This window comes from Octopus sinensis, linkage group LG11, assembly GCF_006345805.1.
Source record: "Octopus sinensis linkage group LG11, ASM634580v1, whole genome shotgun sequence".
Taxonomy (NCBI): Eukaryota; Metazoa; Mollusca; class Cephalopoda; order Octopoda; family Octopodidae; genus Octopus; species Octopus sinensis.
In genome coordinates, this window is record NC_043007.1 from 73,539,831 (window position 1) to 73,547,993 (window position 8,163).

Genomic DNA, 8,163 nt, shown 5'->3' on the forward strand with positions numbered 1-8,163 from the left:
GAGCAAACATATACATATATGTATATGTATATATATATATATATATATATATATATATAGTAAAACAAGTTGTCACATTGAAGTGGCAGGTGATATATATATATCTCAATCATCCATAAACACTAATCTGAAAAAAGAAGTTATAGAGCTTTATGGTGTTTCGTCATGGTGTAACATTATGGTGTATATCTCTCCTGAGAAGCCTTTAGCCAACAGATTTTGGGATCTAATGACAAACCCTTTATGGACATGAAACCTAAGGTGATCCCATAAACTGGCCTTATCTAACTTTAAAATATATATATGTATACACACATATATATCAGGAGCGTATATTCAGGGTGTGTTAGGTGTGCACTGCACACTCATTGAAAATACCAAATTCATTATAAATATTAACCTTATTCATTAATTTAATCACATATCATAATGGAAAATTTTTGTTGTAACCCTGTTTGAAATTTGGTGGTGGGTGTCCTGAAATAACACTGCACACCTCACAGTGCATTGTATCATAATATGGTACCAGGCGTATGGTAGGATAATGGAAGAAAGGCAAAAAATCGATGGTGAAGGCTGAGCGACAGCTTTGACTGCATGGTTGCATGCTCATTTTCATGGCGAGAAGTTGTACGGTTTAATTAATTTAAAATTCCTAAACTAAAACTAATTTTTTCTTACAATAATTGTACATTTAAAATAATTCAAAATTTCTAACGCAGAGCTAATTTTTTTTACAATAATTTTTTCTTACAATATCATCATATAACTTTGATCTTAATTTGTTTTTAAAACTAACAATACACTTTTAGAAGTGAGAAACAAAACTTAGGTCAGTTCAAATTCTGGTGCTGTTAGTGCACCAGACTCTACAAGTTTGAGCAGTATCAGCTGTTTCCTCATTAGTCACTGAAAACGATTCAATGTGAAAGGTTGGGCATTGATATTTTGTTCAGTGAATTTTGTGATTTTCTTAGTTGTGTGCTTAGGCATTTTATTTGATATTTAATTAGTGTAGATCTTAAACATCTATTCATATTTTCAATAGAAATACACAGTTTGCATGCTTAATTTGAATAAAACACAGAAAGTGTGTCAATAGCCAGCTGGAGGAGATGTCTTCCTGGGGCTACAAGCTACAGTAGCATTGACCCTTAAGGGTTAGCCACATTTAGGTGGCAAATATACTTCACAATGTTGTGCAGCTATTGTTTATACCTTGCTCAGAGATTTATTATTGCTTGTTTCCCACTTTTTTGAGATCAGTGACTTTCCGTCACTGGAAAAAGTATATATATATTTGCACTGAGAACCACTTCCCATCATCAACCGGTGTGTCACTCTTCTGTGTTCGGTTGTTGTTGCTCAGTGAATTTATTTGGTTAATATATTTTTGTTGTTGATTTATCTGTTGAAATTATTATATTTGAGCTCGTTGAAATTGAACTGTTGTTGTTTGGGGCAGAAAATTGTTTTTTGCACAACTTTTTTGGAATGTTTTGTACCTGTTGCAGGGTAAAAACTTAATTTTTGTCATTTTTGACAAAAATATTTATGCTTTTCTTTGGAATTCAGAAGCCAATTGTAAAAATGGAATCAAATTTGCTTTCGAATACTGAATTTCTGTTCTCAAACGAGGATTTCTCGGTAATGAAAGAAAGTAACCAAATTGGTAACCAGGAAGAAAAGGAAAAACCCAGTTTCTCTGCTGCTGCTAATGGTAATTTTTGTGAATTGGAGGTGTCAAAGGAACAACTGTTTAAACTACGAAACCTCATAAAAAAAAGTGGCAACGAAACAAAACTGTTGCAACCACAGGATATGTTACAGAACTTAACTGCCAGAACGGTAGTCTATAAAATATATTAGGTTGTCAAGAAAGTTCTTGTGGTTTTTAACCTTTAAATTCAGATGCACATATCTCAGCTCAAACAAAACTTTATTAGTTGAAATAAGCACCATCAGAATCAACACACTTTTGCCAACACAAAACATGTTTATTTATGCCAGTAGTGTAAAAATCCTGTGTTCTGGTGGTGCCAGTAGTGTAAAAATCCTGTGTTCTGGTGGTGATGAAGTCATTGAAGGCGTGTTTGGCATCGTCTTGGTTTTTGAAGCATTTCTCATGCAGGAAGTTGTCGAGATGCTTGAAAAAGTGGTAGTCGGTAGGCGAGAGGTCTGGTGAGTATGGTGGATGAGGCAGAGTTTCATAGCCCAATTTGCCCAACTTCTGCAGGGTCAGTTGTGCGACATGCGGCTGAGCGTTGTCATGGAGAAGAATTGGTCCTTTTCTATTAACCAATGTTGGCTGTTGTTGTCGGAGTTTCTTATGTATTTCATCCATTTGCTGACAGTACTTCTCCACCATAATGGTTTCTCCTGGATCCAAAAAGCTGTGATGGATGAAACCGGCCGCAGACCACCAAACAGTCACCATGGCCTTCTTTTGGTGCAATTTTGGCTTTGGGAAGTGCCGTGGAGCTTTGTCGGCATCCAACCACTGTGCTGAGCATTGCCAATTGTTGTAAAGAATCCACTTTACATTGAAAGTCACAATCCGGTTAAGAAACAGATTGTTTTTGTTGCATAAAAGTAGGAAAAATGACACTTCAAAACGGCGTTTTTTTTTTGGGGTTGTTGTTCAATTTTTGCAGCACCCATTTCTCAAGTATTTTTGTTTTTCCAATCTCTTTCAAATGGTTGGAAATTGTATACATTACGTCTAATTCAGAAGCAAGCTCTCGAACAGTTGTGCATGAATTGGCTTCCACTAAGGCTCTTAGTTGATCGTTGTCAACATTCGATGGCTGACCACTACGCTTATCATCTTCAAGACTCTCATCACCACTACGTTCATGAGTGGTTCCTGGGCCAAATGCATCATTGATATTGCGAGCTGTTTCAGCAGCTTTTTGCCCTAGCTTGAACTGAAATAAGAAAATTGTGTGAATTTGCTCTTTGTCCATGTTGTAGTCAACGTTCCGGAAAAATGGCCTAATTATTCAAAAAGAAAAAGAGTAGCATGATTCAATAGAGCGAAAAATGGGGTTTAAAATGATATAAGTCAAAGTAATTTAATGAAATTTAATTTGAAAATACAACATTTAAAACCAAAATTAAAAATTCCACAAGAACTTTCTTGACAACCTAATATAACCAGAAGGAAAAAAGAATTATGCCTGTGAGGAATGAAATAGTAGAAAAGTGCCTTGCCCCCATATGGGGAAAAATTACCTATGTCGGTTGAGGACCAAGAAGCACCACTGTTGAGGCACAATTTGAGAACGCTGAAATAGCAAAAGAAATATCGACCCAAACTCTAAAAAGTGATGAGATAATGTTGCTCCCGACCTACCTAGGCCGGAGAACTACAAAAATAACTATAGAGGAAATACCAGCTGGTTAAGACATAACATGGATGGCAGCGGCTGTAATTTATGATGCAGAGGGGGAGATAACAATACTCCAGATGAAAAAGAGAGAGGCTCTAAACTGGAAAGGCCAAGCACTTGAGATGGTGGTTTAAGCCTCAAATGATGTGCTTGAATCAAGGTCAGACCGCATTTTTATAGAGGAGGGACTAAGCGCTAAAGTATCAGTTGAGGGACATAGAGCCAGATGTTTTAAATGTGGAGAAAAAGGGTACATTCGCTTGGACTGTGAAAAAATAAAAAAAAAACAAAAAGAAAAAAAGAAAATAACAAGAAAGCAATGGAAAGCATCACAGAAAGTGTCACAGAAAAAGCCGAAGAAAGGGATGAACAAAATGTAGAAAACACACAACAGAAGGAAGCCGAAGAGGAAATGGAATTTACCACAGTGATTTCACATAAAAGAAAAAAAAGCACATGCCCCAGACTCCCCTCCCCTGACAAAGAAAATATTTACACACAATGCAAAACACACAGAAAAAATCTCCCCAATCCACCCCCAAGTTGAAACCCGCCACCAACCACCCCGCTCCAAAAATGCTCTAAGAGAAAGGATTTCGAAGTACAATGAGAAAAATGATGTTCTTGTGAGAATAATAACTGTGCATAAAAAATTGTATATTTTATGAACAATACAAGGTATGCCACCGAATATACGGTTGGCAAGGATAGAAGCAGACTTATTTGAACAATCTAAAATGATATACTCACAGGACATACAAGATGTTAACCAAGAGATGGCCAATAAACGACTTGTGCTTAGCCCAGCGGCTACACCTCAGAAAGAAAAGGAAGGGGAAGCTGGTGAATTCGTGCAGCCCCTCCCCATGTTCAAAATGTAAGTTTCTTATTTTTACCATGGAAATTAAGTTAGGTTGTATAAATGTTTGTGGCCTAGGGTTGAAATGGAAGCAAACTTGTCTCCTGGATGACCTCAGGTCACTAGAAATTGATACGTGTGGTGACTGAGTGCAAGTTGAACAGGCCACAGGTGTTCTTGCCTCTTCTAAATGGCTTTGAGAAATTTATTTCTTCTAGTCGACGGGGAGGCAGGGGCGTGATGGTCTTGTTCAGAAAAACTTGGACGTACAGGTAAGTACAGTCTTTCTGGAAACAGAATGTAAGCTGATCGTCCTAAATGTGACATACGCAAGTGAGAAGTCCTTCAGGCTCGTAGCTGTTTACGCTCCTAGTGAGTGTAGATAAGCTGGGTTTTTTAAGACCTGGAGAGCTTTCTGGTAACGTCATAAAATCTAGTTTTAGCAGGAGATTTTAACACTATTCTTGACGCATGTGTGGATAGTGTTGACTTGATAGATAGAAGGGGAAGTCCTGGCCTTAAAAGGCTACTAGGGAGCTATAACCTAGTAGACTGATATAGACTGGATGAACAGCTCGTTCCACAGTAGATGTGGCCTAATAATGATGGTTCATACAGATCTTATTTAGGTAGGATATTCAGCAAAAGAGACCGATAGAATAAGAACTAGGCTTACAAAGAATAAGTTCTGGGGTCAATATGCTCGACTAAAGAAGGTGCACCAGCATGGCCACAGTCAAATGACTGAAACAAGTAAAAGAGTATGTAAATATATATCATCATCATCATCATCATCATCATCATTTAACGTCCGCTTTCCATGCTAGCATGGGTTGGACGGTTCAACTGGGGTCTGGGGAGCCCGAAAGCTGCACCAGTCCAGTCAGATCTGGCAGTGTTTCTACAGCTGGATGCCCTTCCTAATGCCAACCACTCCGAAAGTGTAGTGGGTGATTTTGTGCCACCGACACAGGTGCCAGACGAGGCTGGCAAACGGCCACGCTCGGATGGTGTTTTTATGTGCCACCGACACAGGTGCCAACAGACGAGGCTGGCAGACGGCCACGCTCGGATGGTGTTTTTATGTGCCACCGACACAGGTGCCAGATGAGGCTGGCAAACGGCCACGATCGGATGGTGCTTGTTACGTGCCCACAGCACGGAGGCCAGTCGATGCGGTACTGGCTACGGCCACGTTCGGATGGTTTTCTTGTGTGCCACGTGCCACCGGCACTGGTACCACAAAGATACAAATTCCATTGATGTTCATCTATTTTGATTTGTTTTGATTTTCACTTGCCTCAACAGGTCTTCACAAGTGTCACAAGAAGGAAGGTATGCACAGGTGGACTGACTACTACCAGGTAGGGGCCATGGGTTATGGCCTGACTAGTCTTGCCGGGTCTTCGGATGGTGTTTTTATGTGCCACCGACACAGGTGCTAGATGAGGCTGGCGAACGGCCACGATCGGATGGTGTTGTGTCATGTGCCCACCGCACTGACTACAGCACTGATGGATTTCTTGTGTGCCACAGGCACTGGTACCACAAGATACAAATTCCAATGATGTTCATCTATTTTGTCTATTTTGATTTGATTTGATTTGATTTTCACTTGCCTCAACCGGTCTTCACAAGTATCACAAGAAGGAAGGTATGCACAGGTGGACTGACTATTCTTGCCGGGTCTTCGGAAGGTGTTTTTATGTGCCACCGACACAGGTGCCAGATGAGGCTGGCGAACGCCATGATCGGATGGTGTTTGTTACGTGCCCACAGCACGGAGGCCGGTCGATGCTGCGACTGGCTACGGCCACGTTCGGATGGTTCTCTTGTGTGCCACCGGCACTGTACCACAAAGTGTGTGCCACCGGCACTGGTACCACACAAAGTGTGTATATATCACTGGACCACAAATATAATATATATATAATATATAGATATATATATATATAAACAATAAATATCATATTATATATACATTTATATGTATATACATATATACTATATATATATGTATTATATATATATCAATATAAATATACATATATATGTATATATATATACATATATATATGTATATGTATATATATATAAATATACATATATATGATATATATATATATACATATATATATGTATATGTATATATATATAAATATACATATATATGTATATAATATATATACATATATATATATGTATATGTATATATATATAAATATACATATTATGTATATATTATATATAACATATATATATATGTATATGGTATATATATAAATATACATATATATGTATATATATATATATACATATATATATATGTATATGTATATATATATATAACTATACATATATATGTAATATATATATATACATATATATAGATGTATATGTCTATATATATATATATATATATAGACATATATATAGTATATATATATATATACATATATATATGTATATGTATATATATATATATATTATGTATATGTATATATATATATATCTATGTATAATATATATATTATTATATATACATATATATTTTATTGTATATATATCTATATATTATATACATATATATATGTATATGTATATATAATAATACATATATATATGTATATCTATATATATATATATATATATAACACATATATATATGTATATGTATATATATATATATATATATATACACATATATATATGTATATGTATCATCATCATCATCATCATCATTTAGCGTCCGTTCTCCATGCTAGCATGGGTTGGACGGTTCAACTGGGGTCTGTGAAGCTGGAAGGCTTCATCAGGCTCAGTCAGATCTGGCAGTGTTTCTACGGCTGGATGCCCTTCCTAACGCCAACCACTCCGTGAGTGTAGTGGGTGCTTTTTACGTGCCACCTGCACAGGTGCCAGACAGAGCTGGCAAACGGCCACGAACGGATGGTGCTTTTACGTGTCACCGGCACGGGGCCAGGCGAGGCTGGCAACGGACACGAACGGATGGTGCTTTTACGTGCCACTAACACGGGGGCCAGACAGAGCTGGCAAACGGCCACGAAACGGATGGTGCTTTTAAGTGTCACCGGCACGGGGGCTAGGCGAGGCTGGCAACGGGCACGAACGGATGGTGCTTTTACATGCCACCGACACGGGGGCCAGACAGGGCTGGCAAACGGCCACGAATGGATGGTGCTTTTACGTGTCACCGGCACGGGGGCCAGGCGAGGCTGGCAACGGACACGAACGGATGGTGCTTTTACATGTCACCGACATGGGGGCCAGACAGGGCTGGCAAACGGACACGAACGGATGGTGCTTTTACGTGTCACCGGCACGGGGGCCAGGCGAGGCTGGCAACGGACACGAACGGATGGTGCTTTTACATGTCACCGACATGGGGGCCAGACATGGCTGGCAAACGGACACGAACGGATGGTGCTTTTACATGTCACCGACAAGGGGGCCAGACAGGGCTGGCAAACGGCCACGAATGGATGGTGCTTTTACATGTCACCGGCACGGGGGCCAGACAGAGCTGGCAAATGGCCACAAATGGATGGTGCTTTTACGTGTCACTGGCACGGGGGACCAGGCCAGGCTGGCAACGAACACGAACGGATGGTGCTTTTACGTGCCACCGACACGGGGGCCAGACAGGGCTGGCAAACGGCTACGAACGGATGGACTTTACGTGTCACCTGCACGGGGGCCCTGATGTTGATCGACCTCAATTTGGTTTGATCTTGATTTTGACTGTTCTCACTGGTCTTGCTGGTTTTCTCACGCACAGCATACCTCCAAAGGTCTCGGTCACTGGTCATTTCCTTGGTGAGACCTAAAGTTCGAAGGTCGTGCTTCACCCCTCGACCCAGGTTTTCCTGGTCTACCTCTTCCACAGGTCCC

At 39.5% G+C, this 8,163-nt stretch overlaps 1 long non-coding RNA gene across 1 annotated transcript in view; it reads right to left on the reverse strand.

Annotated features, from left to right (window-relative positions):
- The window catches only part of LOC118765485, a 29,409-nt gene that overhangs the window by 754 nt on the left and 20,492 nt on the right, over window positions 1–8,163 (reverse strand). The window lies entirely within an intron of this gene.